Source organism: Oncorhynchus nerka, linkage group LG4 (genome assembly GCF_034236695.1).
Source record: "Oncorhynchus nerka isolate Pitt River linkage group LG4, Oner_Uvic_2.0, whole genome shotgun sequence".
Classification (NCBI taxonomy): Eukaryota; Metazoa; Chordata; class Actinopteri; order Salmoniformes; family Salmonidae; genus Oncorhynchus; species Oncorhynchus nerka.
Genome location: NC_088399.1, coordinates 79100719 through 79114872, shown reverse-complemented (window position 1 = coordinate 79114872; position 14154 = coordinate 79100719). Strand labels below are relative to the sequence as shown.

The window sequence follows — 14154 nt, the reverse complement described above, 5'->3', positions numbered from 1 at the left end:
TCACAAGGTGAGGATTATGAGTTGGCAGGGCTTCACACGAGCCAACTCTTTCACAGTCCCACGCTCCCCCTTTCACCTGAGACTCTCCCTCTGTCAGTCATTCTCCATTTATCCCAAGCTCAGTCTCTTCAGGTCTCCTCTTTACTGCAGTCATTCTCTCCAAATCTCTGTCTTCTCTTTGGGAGAATGGTGCCCCAATTATCCTAGTGTCTTGCCTCCTTTACCCATAGGACTCTCGCTCTACCTCTCCCCCATCCTCCTTCTCATATTTGAGTCTGTCTCAGTCTGTCGTGGCGCCGGTACAGAGCGGTCGTCTCGCCCACTCATTCACTCTGTGCCAGGAACAGGGTAACAACTTTAAAAAGACACACTGACGCTCTATTCACTGGACTCACTTTGCCCTGCTCACCCTCTCTGCAGATAGACGCCTGCCTCACCCTCTCTGCAGATAGACGCCTGCCTCACCCTCTCTGCAGATAGACGCCTGCCTCACCCTCTCTGCAGATAGACGCCTGCCTCACCCTCTCTGCAGATAGACGCCTGCCTCACCCTCTCTGCAGATAGACGCCTGCCTCACCCTCTCTGCAGATAGACGCCTGCCTCACCCACTCAATCTGTGCCAATGACAGCCAGGGTTACTCTATGGAGACTAGAACTAACCTTCTCTCCCCATCTCCCCTTCCCTCTGGTGTCCTCTCACCCAGTGCAAGAGGGCCAGTTTTCAAAGAATCACCAACCACTCCTCTCTCCCACTCTTTCCTTCCATCTCCCTGCCTTAGCCGGTGACAGCAACAGGGCCAGTCTTCAAAGAGCCACCAGTTCTCCAGTGGGTAAAGATCTCTCCCTGACTCCTTTAATTACCAGCTCCAAAGAGCACTAAAACACTAGTGATGAAAAAAAAAAATCTATTTAGTTACATGTCAGGATATTATTTTTGACGATATATCGTATCAGCTGACAATTTGTGGTAGTTGGCTGTACCAAAACTTTTTTTCCTTTTTCCGCAATACGTATCTGCACACAAGTATCGTGATATCGTATTGTGAGGTCCCTGGCAATTTCCAGTTCTAAAATAAATAAATAAATATATATATAAATACATACAAAACACCACTGCAGTATGGCACGGCCACAGACGAACAAACTTGATCTACGGATCAAGTGCTACCAGTCCCAAAAAACATATTCATGATGATCTAAAAGGGAAATGGATCAGGACCAGACAGGTCGAGGAAGAAGAGGGAATGAAAAGAGATACTTCAGAGCAGTTGGTCATCGGCTCCTAATTATTCAGTAAAGGATGGATATCATACGGGAGGTTTTTAACAGGAGCCACTCCGTGATCTGTCAACAACAGAGGAAGGATCAGAGGAGATAGATGACACCTGCATTCCAAATAGCCCCCTTATACCATTAAGGGCACCACTTTTGACCAGGACCAAGTAGTGCAGTATACAGGGATCCATTTGGGACACAACAAAAGCGAACATCTCTCCAGACTAGAGGTCGACTGATTAATCGGAATGGCCGATTAATTAGGGCCGATTTAAACTTTTCATAACAATGGGAAATCGGTATTTTTGGACGCCGATCCATTTTATTTAAATCTTTACTACTTTATTTAACGAGGCAAGTCGGTTAAGAACACATTCTTATTTTCAATGACGATTTAGGAACGGTGGGTTAACTGCCTTGTTCAGGAGCAGAAAGACAGATTTTTACCTTGTCAGCTCAGGGATTCAATCTTGCAACCTTACGGTTAACTAATCCAAGGCTCTAACCACTGTTATGCGAATGCAGTAAGAAGCCAAGGTAAGTTGCTAGCTAGCATTAAACTTATCTTGTAAAAAATTATCATAATCACTAGTTATAACTACACATGGTCGATGATATTACTAGTTTATCTAGCGTGTCCTGCGTTGTATATAATCGCTGCGGTGTGGATTTGTGAAAAAGGACCGTCGTTGCTCCAACGTGTACCTAACCATAAACATCAATGCCTTTGTTAAAATCAATACACAGAAGTATATATATTTAAACCTACATATTTAGCTAAAAGAAAGGTTAGCAGGCAATATTAATCAGGTGAAATTGTGTCATTTCTCTTGCGTTCATTGCATGCAGAGTCAGGGTATATGTAACAGTTTGGGTCGCCTGGCTCGTTGCGAACTAATTTGCCAGAATTTTACATAATTATGACATAACATTGAAGGTTGTGCAATGTAACAGGAATATTTAGATTTAGGGATGCCACCCGTTGTTTTCGAAATTATAGTTTCCGGATTCGACCATATTAATGACCTAAGGCTCGTATTTCTGTGTGTTATTATGTTATAATTAAGTCTGATTTGATAGAGCAGTCTGAGCGATGGTAGCAGCAGCAGGTTCGTAAGCATTCATTCAAACAGCACTTTCGTGCGTTTTGCCAGCAGCTCTTCCCTGTGCTTCAAGCATTGCGCTGTTTATCACTTCAAGCCTTTCAACTCCCAAGATTAGGCTGGTGTAACCGATGTGAAATGGCTAGCTAGTTAGCGGGGTGTGCGCTAATAGCGTTTCAAACGTCACTCGCTCTGAGACTTGGAGTAGTTGTTCCCCTTGCTCTGCATGGGTAACGCTGCTTTGCGGATGGCTGTTGTGGTTGTGTTCCTGGTTGGAGCCCAGGTAGCGGCGAGGAGAGGGACGGAAGCGATACTGTTACACTGGCAATACTAAAGTGCCTATAAGAACATCCAATAGTCAAAGGTATATGAAATACAAATGGTAGAGAGAGAAATAGTCCTATAATAACTACAACCTAAAACGTCTTACCTGGGAATATTGAAGACTCATGTTAAAAGGAATCACCAGCTTTAATATGTTCTCATGGTTTGAGCAAGGAACTTAAACATTAGCTTTCTTACATGGCACATATTGCACTTTTACTTTCTTCTCCAACACTTTGTTTTTGCATTATTTAAACCAAATTGAACATGTTTCATTATTTACTTGAGGGTAAATTGATTTTATTGATGTATTATATTAAGCTAAAATAAGTGTTCATTCAGTATTGTTGTAATTGTCATTATTACAAATAAATAAAACCCTTTATTTTTTATATATAATCCGATTAATCGGTATTGGCTTTTTGTGGTCCTCCAATAAATCGGTTGAGAGAGAGCGAGAGCGACCAAATACGACGTGTGTGGAGTGTGACAGACCAGTGAAGTCAGAGACCATCCCAATGAGAAGTAGAAAGACCAGACTACTATAATGTCAGGAAACAGGATTGCAATGCTCACACAATATCACACTTAATAGAAGGTTATGTGATGAACCACAATCTTGAGCTTATCAAATTGTACTACATACAGTCTCATAACACAGCCTTTAAACCGAGTCCCACAGCTTGCAGTGCCTCCAAACAGGAGTATGCAGCAGTTGGACTGCACTCAGCAGCTAAGTAGAATCCTTCATAGCTAAGTGGTATTAGCATCAATTTCCATTCAGTCAGCATAGACTTACATATGTCAAGGTCCTCTCTCCCTAATAACAGTCACCTAGCCATGTCCCAAGTTAATGTCAGTGAATATGGAGGAAAGGAGACAAGGAGAGGAAGCCAATCGTCAGACTATTGAGACGTACCCCAGTTAAAGCCGGTATCTGAGTGAGTGGCACTAGCTAGAGGAACAGGCACCTTGTGGTAAAGCCAGACCAGCCCTGCTTTCACAACGCTGCCGGGAACTCATGCAAATCACTCAGCCATATTTGCAAACAACAACTTCTGCAATTGTGCCCAGCTGTCAGCACAGATGGAGAGAAGAGAGCCAACACACCAAATCAGTCTGGAAAGACGATGTGTTTGTTACCACACAGGAAGTATCTTTATGAACACTGCGTCTGTGAGACAGGGAAAGTGACAGCTACCAGGCCTAATTGTGTAGCCGACAAAGATGTATTATAATTCTCTAGGCCTACAACTCAAAATTGGTCAAACTCCTACTCATTTCAACCAGACAACTGAACTCGCCAACCTAAAAACACAAAAGAAATGCACAGCTAGGCCTACATACAAAACAAACGCCAACAAGGGGCCTATTTAGGCCGCGATTCAGGTCAACTGGGTTAGGAAAGCTTTATTATTTTTGTTTAGCCAACAATTTTCATAATTAGGCCACTTCAGTCATCATTATTCGGCATCGCCTCACAGCTGCTCCACACAACTCTGCTGTTGAACAAGTGCTAACGAAGAACATAAAACAGCACAAGCTAAGATTTATCCTGAAGTTCTCCTGCTGCCACACATACACTAAAGCCCCGTTGTGAGTACCAACATGTCCCTTTCTTTTCCAGCTGGACTGAATGTTGTTGGGTACACAGAGTCCACTCAGAACTAAGAAATTGTTCAACTAGCTACATCAAGTATTTTCCTTCACCTGATACCGAGATCGGATTAGCCTACTACTGTATATGAACCTGGGAGAAACATCTACAAAAGTCACACACGCGAAACTACCCACACGTATTCTGTTAGGCTCGGAATTGCCAGAGACAACATGATACGATCTAATCAAGATACTTAGGTGACAATACCATATGTATTGCAATTCTCACAATTCAGGAACACCTGCTCTTTACATGACAGACTGATAAGGTGAATCCAGCTGAAAGCCATGATCCCTTATTGAGGGTGACTGGGCAAGGCAAAATATTTAAGTGCTTTTGAACAGGGCATGGTACAAGGGTTTTGTGTGTCAAGAACTGCAACACTGCTGGGTTTTTCACGCTCGACAGTTCTCCGTGTGAATGGTCCACCGCCCAAAGGACATCCAGCCAACTTGACACAACTGTGGGAAGCATTGGAGTCAACATTGGCCAGCATCCCTGTGGAATGCTTGACACCATGTAGAGTCTATGCCCCAACGAATTGAGGCTGTTGAGGGCAAAAGGGGGTGCAATGCAATATTAGGAAGGTGTTCCTAATGTTTTGTACATGGTTTATGTAATTGCAATTTGATGCTCCAAACATAATGCTCACTTTGTGTCTTGTCTGCTACAGAGGGACAAGAAAAGTTGAGCAATCATGGAAATACGTGCTGAAAACATGTTGACTAACTATTTATAAAGATTGAGAACAAGCTGTAGGATTAAATATATTGGAGTTTTGGTGCCGGTTCAGCCGACAAGCACTGGCTAACGCTACCTACAGTTGGTAGCAAAGGAGTTGGTCCCTCCTTTGCTGCTATAACAGGCTCCACTCTCCTGGGAAGGCTTTCCACTAGATGTTGGAACATTGCTGCAGGGACTTACTTCCATTCAGCCACAAGAGCATTCGTGAGGTCGGGCACTGATCTTGGGCGATTAGACCTGGCTTGCAGTCGAGGGTACCAATTCATCAAAGGTGTTTGATGGAGTTAAGGTCAGGGCTCTGTGCAGGCCAGTCTAGTTCTTCCACAGCGATCTCGAGAAAATATTTCTGTATGGAACATGCTTTTGTGCATGGGGGCATTGTCATACTGAAACAGGAAGGGACTTCCCAAAAGTGTTGCCACAAATTCAGAAGCACAGCATCATCTGGAATGTCATTGTATGCTGTAGCGTTAAGATTTCCCTTCACTGGAACTAAGAGGCCTAGCAAGAACCATGAAAAACATAGGGCTGTTGGGGTGACCGTGTTAACGGCGGTCACGAGTCATGAAGGCAGTCAAATTCCACGTGACCGTTTAGTCAAGGTAATTAGGCTTCTCCAAGCGTTGATGCTGCTGATGGTCATTAGTAGCCTACCAAACTTGCCAACTTCCTGGTACTCAGCACTCCATTGTCCCTCTAATCACTCTGACATCAATGCAAATGTTTTTCAAAAATCTAATCAAACACGTCATGAGAGCCCATGAGCTCATGTTGCGCAACATTTCTATAGGCTTTGTAATTATTTGAGGAAACAGAGTGATGGCTTCTACTAAACAGAGGATCCCATCAGCTCTCAATAGGCTAGGCCTACTATATTTATTTCTCAACTTTCCTAATATTCAGAACATTATTTATCTTTACAACAGGAGTATAGCTACCTGGCTGAATGAAAATGAACAAGAGGAAAAGCATCCTCCATTCGCTATTTAAGTGGATAGAAGACAGGTGCATGATAATGGTCCATTCTAAATCCAAACAAATTTCACACATTATTTAATATATATGTAAAGACTAGATTAAATCAAGAATAGTCTAATGGGTAACAATATTAGCCTACTTGTGAATTATACATTATCACTTTTGAATGATGCCCAGCCTAAGAAATGCTTTTTTTTAAATTACTTTTTCAAATAGTCGCACACCTCATGTAGCCCACCCTATAGGCCTATATGTTTTGATCAAACGAAGCACATTAATCCGCTTTACAAGGGGTGTAGAGCCTAACTGGCATACATAAGCAGCGCGTGAATTGAAATTTGGGGAAGAACATTTCTACCATAAACATGCACCTTTATAATAAAAGCATTACATGCATAATCACATTTGCAGTCAGTTTTGATAATGGTGTTTTCCACATAATGGAACATTAGTGATTTTAGCCTATGTGCGCATTCCTGCATTTATAATGTGAATAAATAGACTTTGGGTTATTATTTTTTATTTGGGTGCATTACAGCCAATGGGGGCATCCCTTTGAAATTTGAGGCATTATCAAGTTCTTGTCAAATTCTGAATGAGACCAATGAAGTGTTTACAGCCTGCGCAAAAAAAACTAAGCAGAGCTCATGCCTTTCAAGTGACTTTTTTCCTAATCATTGTCTCATCATGCAGCCTTACCATGTATTAAAAATCAAAACATATGGCCCAACGTTTATAGAACAACTAAAGTTACATGAACTAAATTAAGCATATAGGAGTACCTATTTCTTTGTTAACCGTTCAGAGAATAGCCACGTAAATATCCATTTTATTCAGCTTTGTTCAATTGGAATATTCTTCATTACTATAAAATAATGCCAAATCTTGTCTGTTAAATTAACTAGTGTAGCCCACAGCAATTTGGCATTGTCATATCAGGACCTAGCATAAGGACAACTCAGAGTAAGCTTTTTTGTTCTTCTGAAATAGACCACATTTTGTTTCATGCTTCTTTAGACCCGTCTAAAGTAATGGCTTTATTGTGAATGGATTTATTAGACTTTATAAAACGTACATGTTCCAAAAGGTCTGCATCAGTGGCTTGTAGCCTGTGTGTGGAAGCCAGGAGTTGCTAAATGTGTTTATGTTAATTAACGGTAAATTACAGCGAGACCCACAGTTTTCTGCGTGACAATCACCGGCTGACGAAATTGTGACCACCACAGCCCTAGACCATTATTCCTCCTCCACCAAAATTTAGTTGGCACTATGCATTGGGGCAGGTAGCATTCTCCTGGCATCCGCCAAACCCAGATTCGTCCATCGGACTGCCAGATGGTGAAGCGTGATTCATCACTCCAGAGTACAATAGAAACAAGCTTTATGCCACTCCAGCCAAGGTAACCCATTTCATGAAGCTCCCGATGAACAGTTATTGTACTGACGTTGCTTCCAGAGGCAGTTTGGAACTCGGTAGGGAGTGTTGCAACCAAGGATTTTTACGCGCTTCAGCGGTACCGTTCTGTGAGCTTGTGTGGCCTACCACTTTGCGGCTGAGCATTGTAGCTCCAGGGCGCTTCCACTTCACAATAACAGCATTTACAGTTGCCCGTGGCAGACATTTGATTAACTGACTTGCTGGAAAGGTGGCATCCTATGACGGTGCCACGCTTGAATGTTACTGAGCTCTTCATTAAGGCCATTCTACTGCCAATGTTTGTCTATGGAGATTGCATGCATGCTTGATTTTATACACCTGTCAGCATTGGGTGTGGCTGAAATAGCAGAATCCACCAACTTATAGTTGTCCAAATACTTTTGTATAGATAGTATATAGTGTACATGGAAGATAGAAAAATAAATTAAAAATTAAAAAAGGATCTTTCAGAAATCGATACTTGGAGTCAAATATCAATACAATAACATCAAAAAATAATATTGCGATATGTTAGTATCAATTTTTTCCCCATCATTAATATCCTGAGAAATGACAGCTAGGCTTCACATTAGCCCCCTTGTTTACAGGAGCTAAACTGGGAGAAAGGTCATCGAGTGAGTAGCCTTGCAGTACTGGGGCCTACTGGCTGAGACTCAAAGGCCCTGGCTATATTCCCAAATTGCGAGCGAGAGTCCCCTCTTGGTGCCCTGCTCGCCAACCTGGCCCGTGATAGGGAGAGTAGACCCACTGGCACCGATGTCCCACACCGTGACAGAGAGGAAAGCGAGAGGTGGCAAGGGGAACAGAGAAAGGGGGAGGGGGGAGAGGGAGAGAAGAGTGGGAGGGTAGTGGTGTAAAGAGCATGATAATGAGACCCAGATTCAAAGCACAAAAGAATCCAAACAGATGATAGCTAGGACAGGACTACAGCCAGGGAGACCCGGCTGCTGACTAACTACATTACATGACAGTGCCATTCTCAAACCATTAACACATTTGTCTGTACTCTGTTGTAAAGCTTGGCTCAGGAAACTAGGTTGGATTTGACAGCAAAGAAGCCGTGTGTGTGTGTGTGTGTGTGTGTGTGCGCGTGTCAGACAGTGTAGAAGAAAAAGAGCCTAATTACAAAAAGTGACTGACTGGTGAAATATTGGGACATGTTAGTCAGGGATAAAGCAGTGGGTGAATTGCGTGTTTGACAGACCGGCCCCATTAACAAGAAACGATCAGCTGTGGGACTGGATGTGTGCCAATGAGAGAGACTGCCTGCACAGCTTAAAGAGAGAGAGAAAGACCTGCTACAATGGGACACTAATCAACTGACAAGGTCTCTTATGTATTCTCTATGTACAATTGATAAATTCTCTAGGATTTCAAGCTAAAAGACACTAGGCTATAGCCTTAACATCCATGAGAAGTAAAAGCTAAACCACCAGAAATATAGTCAACCCCTCCCTCATCTCTCCGACATCGCTGAACAGGGTGAAACATGTGGGATTAGCAGGGGTTTTGAATAACTAATATATATATATATCCACCGCACTGCCCTAATCCCCTTCCTCAGATCCCCCAGATCTCTGCTACAAATCCAGTTGAGCTACTGGCACGGAATCAGACTGTGTCCCATATGGCACCCTATTCCCTACATAGTGCACTATTTTTTACCAAGCCATATAGACCATGGTCAAAGTAGTGCACCATGAAGGGAATAAGGTGCACTTTGGGACACAGCCATGCAGGGACCACCGGTTCACATGCGTTTTGGCATCAGGTTTTTTTGTCACAGATAGGCCTATATAAGTATGTATATTTTTGCAGGCTGGCTGTGCTAAGGATTTAGCCTAGAGGAATCTGCGGGAACATGGGCTTAGGTCACGATGACAAGTAAACATTGAAGATCTCGCACGGTTAACTAGGTGGGTCTGCAAATAGAGGACATCTTCCAGAAACAACAGAAAAGGCCAAGCGTTTAGATAGTGAAATAGCACAAGCCATTTGTTGACATTCTACTGAATACCAAACAACACTACTACACCACCTCGGTGACTCTTCCTCCCACATTGGGCCAGGTATCAGAACTGCATAAGGCTCAGTCCTGGGGACGGAGGGAGTGTCTGTAGCAGTGTGTCTGTGGCTCTGTATCATTCTCTTGGGCTGGCTCTGACCAGCTGGAGGGCAGTGTGGGAGCTGGGCCAGGGGACTAGGGGAGTGCCTGGCTGTCTGGAGAAAGGAGCCCTGGCATGGTTAGTCCTTGGGCTGGGGGACAAGGAGAAGATCAACACGCCAAGAGGGTGATAAGTGTCCTGCCAACTCACACTCTGCCCACACCGACAGAGACAGACTGATTACCCTACTTTATTTAGATTCACAGTGGCGAAATGAGGAACTAGGCCTAAATGTTTCAAAGGTCACACAGGTGCATGTCCTAGTGGCACAACGACCGAGAGAAAAACCCCAGTAATATCTAACACAGATAAGCAGCTCTCAAAAGCTGACACCTTTGTTAACAGCTTGACAGTGCTACATCCTTAGACCAGTTTGTAAATGCAGATTCCCTGATCTCCTCAACCCCCCTGCTAACATATACACCACAAGCACATGACCCCATATACACTTCCCCCCCAGGCAGTGCATTTAACCACTATATGGAGCCAAGGTGACATGGAGCATTCCCTTGAGCGCTCTGATAAGACTAGCATTGGCACACACACGAACGATATGGAGACACCCTGCAGCAAGAATACGATCTCAGTTTCATCTGTGGACAGACAATGGTAGGCCAAGGAATTGACTAGAGTAGGGCTTTTCAGACTAGTACCGATGTTTTTTTTCTTTCTTTTCACTCACCTGGTTATTCCTCCAGAGCAACACAGGGTCGTATTCATTAGGCAAAAAAACACACGAAAACAGGGACTGAAACAGGGAGGGTTTACGTCGACTAGTCCAATGAGAAATGGTAATTTTTCATTTGCAAAATGTTTTGCATAATGAATACAACCCAAGGCTGGAGGAAACTGACAACGAGGGTACACTTCATTCCAGTGGCATATAAGAACAAACACCACTGACATTCCACTCATCTCTCTTTGCAGAGTATGCACTCAACAGGATCTTTAGATTTCCATTTTACGCAAGATGGAGGACAGTAGACAGAGAGCAGTGAAAAATAAGATGAGAAAACAAAAAGGGATGCTAGAGATAGGAGGGTGCGAGTGAGATAAAAAAATAAAACTGCCAAAGAGGGCGGGAGAGAGCAGGCGAGACAATGTGAAGGAGCAAGATTGTGCAAAAGAGCACGTGCACAAGACCAAGAAAGGGAGAGGTGGTGCAGAGAGCATATGAGAGTAGAGTGTGGACGTGAAAGAGGGGGAACATGAGAGTAGAGTGTGGACGTGAAAGAGGGGGAACATGAGAGTAGAGTGTGGACGTGAAAGAGGGGGAATAAAGAAGAGGGGGAACATGAGAGTAGAGTGTGGACGTGAAAGAGGGGGAATAAAGAAGAGGGGGGACATGAGAGGGGGAATAAAGAAGAGGGGGAACATAGAGTGAAAGAGGGGGAATGGAGGGGGAACATGAAAGAGGGGGAATAAAGAAGAGGGGGAACATGAGAGTAGAGTGTGGACGTGAAAGAGGGGGAATAAAGAAGAGGGGGAACATGAGAGTAGAGTGTGGACGTGAAAGAGGGGAATAAAGAAGAGGGGGAACATGAGAGTAGAGTGTGGACGTGAAAGAGGGGGAATAAAGAAGAGGGGGAACATGAGAGTAGAGTGTGGACGTGAAAGAGGGGGAATAAAGAAGAGGGGGAACATGAGAGTAGAGTGTGGACGTGAAAGAGGGGGAATAAAGAAGAGGGGGAACATGAGAGTAGAGTGTGGACGTGAAAGAGGGGGAATAAAGAAGAGGGGGAACATAAAGAAGAAAGAGGGGGAACATGAGAGTAGAGTGTGGACGTGAAAGAGGGGGAATAAAGAAGAGGGGGAACATGAGAGTAGAGTGTGGACGTGAAAGAGGGGGAAGATATAAAAAAACACACGAGGGAGCAAAAGAACATAGCAAAGGAGAAAAAGCAAAAGGAACATAATTTGGTAGTGGCCTATATTTGCAAATTACGTCAAATTTCAAGATATGCGTTTAAGGTTTAAGTTTATGTATTAAGTCAATTGAAGGTTAGGGTTATTAAGTTAAGGCATTTACTTAAATGGTTAAAGTAAAGGTTTGGGATACAAAACAAAAATCGAAATAACTACTTTCTATCGCTGGATTCCAACATGAAACCTTCGGCACCAGCGGTAGATGTTTACGCCCATTTGCCATCTGTTCTCAACAACGTAACAAAACCGAAGCGTACTCGAAGGTAGCAGTGCTCACTGGCTGGAGTTTCTGTTCTGGCTGGGCTAGGGTGAGAGTCCAGAGAGAATCATGTCACGACGTGGATACGCAAACAGTTACAGGAAGTTGTACTACCGACTGCCCCTCCCCCTGCCTTACTGGAGTCATTTAGGCAAACACAGTAGTTCACAACCAAGAACTCTACACAACCTCAAGTTTCTTCACCGCACCCCCTCCTTGGGCCGCTCATAAAGACTGAGGCATGTCAGGACATGATCAGCAGGACTGCTATGGATTCATTCCTGAACTGTACATGTCATTACGTCTTCCTACAGATTTTCTCAGGGAAGAGCACAACCAGTGAATACCTGAATTTCATGAGGAGGCAGAGGCCTCATACCTGGAGACACAGCAGGATCAGCACTTCAAATCAGCTGCGTTAAGATGAGGCAGCAGCCAGCCAGTGCAGCACAGGTCAGCCAGGGCGGCTGAGATGGCCCAGATTGCCTCATTTAAACAGCTTCATAGCTGTATTTGGACAGTTTGTCCAAGCCATAAAAGCATGTCAGACACCAGCGGCAGACATGTCACTAAACTGGCTGAAGTTCTAATGTACATTTTACTACACCAAAAGCATTGTGAATGTGGCTTTCAATTACTATTCACTGAATATAGTCCATTGTTAAACAAAGAAAATAATGTACAGATTTTGGAGCAATAAACTTTTAAAATGTCAGAAATAAAATGTAAAATTTAGGAAATAAAGATTAGGCATACTATGATTGACACTTATTAAACAACAATAAAACATTGGTCAGACAAAAAAGATACAATTATGTAGTAGGGTATTCACAAGGGGTAAAAAACTAAACTTGTCAAATAAATAAAGGGAATATATTGGTGCTTTAGTAATCCCTAAGGGTAAAATCATGTGATAGAGGGTTTCGTAACCAAAGGGAAAAACCACTGAGCTAATGGACCAGGCTTGGTTTGTAATGCTAGTAGGAGTTGTTGTTTGTCTAGGTGCTTTGTTGTCCAAAGGGTGTTGGTGGAGTTGGGTGTCTGTGAGAGGACGGAGAAAATAAAACAATTAAAAATAAGCATTGTGTTTCTTTGTCAATGGGACACAACTCACCATAGCATAGGTGGAGGTAATATAGTTGATTAATTATCATCTGATTAGGTCAGGAAGTGTTTCTCATAAGAATGTTCTTCTAAATTAATCTTGCAGTATTGAAATGAGGACAGCTAGCTATTACACTCGCAATAAGGTGCAGTCCTGCAATATTACTCTTGCAGTATGCCGAGCATGATGTAGGCTTAGGTACAGGTATGAACAATGTATATCCATCACAAAGACTGATACACGTTATGTAGCTAGCTAGCTAAATAGATACAGAGCACATACCTCCTAGAGGCCTAGCACACACAGCATACTGCAAGAGTAATACTGTACTGCAAGAGTAATACTGTATTGCAGGCAACTGTAATAGCGGTCATTCCAAATAAGTTTTGAACAATTCAAAAGACAGATGCACAACAGCTAAGTAAACAGCTACATATACCTTGAGTGTTTCTTGCGACACGTAAAATGGTCTTTCAACCGGCTGAAGTGAACCTCTCCTCGCATGATAAGTTACGCTGTGTAGTTCTGTCTACTTTCATTCAGGTTCCATTGCTGCCCACGAGCAAAGATTAAAAGGGTGGCACAAAACTCCTGGTTAATGCCTCTAGCGCATCTCCCTCCTCCATACTTAAAAACAATTATAGTCACAGAGGGATCACAACGTCCGCTGATGAACTGCGCCATCGGCCGCCGCCTTAAAATAGTCACTAAGCAAATTAAACCTGGTCCTGTTTCCAGATCCATGGCAAATGGGAAAACAGCAACAACAAGGCTAGTTCGTTCTGGTTCCGGCACAGCTTGATTGCTCTTGTGGAATTGTGCCAAAAGTAGTCCCAGTCAGGCTGGTAGGGACTATAGAACAGGTGTAAGATGGTACTTGAGGTGGGTACGTCAGTGTGCGTGCAAGGTAAATCTATAGCTTAGTCAAAACCCACTATCGGGTTCAGTGATTAACTCACTTTGTTTGAGTTTCTTGGGAACTTCTTTCAAATGGTTAATCGCACACAATGAAACAGAAGTCGTTATGACTTGAGTACGAGTTAGAAACAGGGTGCGTGTGTGAGTGAGAGCGAGTAAGAAACCGCAAAAAACAGCATGAGCGAGAGAGTCTAATGCCGTGTGTACCTGCATGCAAGGTGCTACAAACAGGCTACTGAGATCTCCCTCCCACAGGAAC

At 43.3% G+C, this 14154-nt stretch overlaps 1 protein-coding gene across 1 annotated transcript in view; it reads right to left on the bottom strand.

Annotated features, from left to right (window-relative positions):
• LOC115128654 (protein tyrosine phosphatase type IVA 2) overlaps positions 1-14154 on the bottom strand; it is a 39976-nt gene that overhangs the window by 11148 nt on the left and 14674 nt on the right. The window lies entirely within an intron of this gene.